General features: G+C 40.7%; 1 pseudogene across 1 annotated transcript; it reads right to left on the reverse strand.

The window, feature by feature from the left end:
• Positions 1–297: 297 nt before the first annotated feature.
• Positions 298–809, reverse strand: LOC309792611 (annotated as a pseudogene). The gene has a single exon. The product of its transcript is annotated as an uncharacterized misc_RNA (transcript).
• Between the last annotated feature and the right edge of the window lie 228 nt (positions 810–1,037).

Consider the following 1,037-nt stretch of genomic DNA (forward strand, 5'->3'; position numbering starts at 1 on the left):
GGAGAAGAGATAGGTTTCATCACAGAAAGATTTACTAGATTTCAGCTTTGATTAATTTTAGAGATATATTTTAAAGATAAAAAAGAAAAACAAGATTCACCCCTAAAACAAAAAAGTCTTTATATACATAATCCATTATTAATACTCTTTATGCTCTTAAAATGTAAAACATTTAGAAACTTTTGAACTCTAAAAATTTTGATCAGTTAACCTCTTTGGTCTTAACACACTCTAAATTCCCTTCTAAGAATCACATTGATGTTTTTCGTCCATCAGTCCAATATGGATGGAACAATTCTATTTCTTTTTCTTCTTCTTTGGTGGTTCATCCTCAGAGCTACTCTCTGTGCTGCTGCTGCTACTACTAGAAGAGCTGGAATCTCTTCTGCATCAGAGGACGAGGAAGAGCTTGTGGAGGAGGCTAAGGGTGATGAACTGGAGGAGCTTTCATCAGAGTCACTGTCCTCTGAGGAGGACGAGGTAGACGGCTCTTCACTCTCTGATGAAGAATCGCTGGCTGAACTGTCACTGCTATTGCTACTGGAACTGGGAACACTCTTAGACCTTTTTTTCTTGGTCCTTCTTTCTACAGTAGTTTCTCCAAAGCTTTCTTGTAATAATAATCTGTTTTCTTTTTCTTTTAAAGCTTTCTTTAGTTCTGCTGTTCTTGAAGGCCTATGTAGGTACTTTCTTTTTCCTGTGCATTCATAAGTCCGATGCCCAAATTCCAGGCATTTCTGACATCTTACATGTTGCTTATTTGCTTCCGCTTGTCTCCGGGCTATGAGCCGATGCATGGGAGTCGCCATCTTCCAGAGGCCTTTTTTGTACCCCGTTTCTTGTAGGCAAGACTCCAGCCTCTATGACCTTCCCTGAGTTCCAAAGGGCAGATTTGAACAGTTGCTAATCAAAGGAGAAGCAGCCAAGAAACCACCTGAGGCAAGATTAAAGGGACCAGAGAAGCCCATCAAGATTAGGAGACCCACCACCTGAGACAAGATGAAGGGAGTACACGCCCTGCACACACCCTAATCTTA

The sequence above is a fragment of the Mesoplodon mirus genome (genome assembly GCF_964341445.2).
Source record: "Mesoplodon mirus genome assembly, chromosome: 17".
Classification (NCBI taxonomy): Eukaryota; Metazoa; Chordata; class Mammalia; order Artiodactyla; family Ziphiidae; genus Mesoplodon; species Mesoplodon mirus.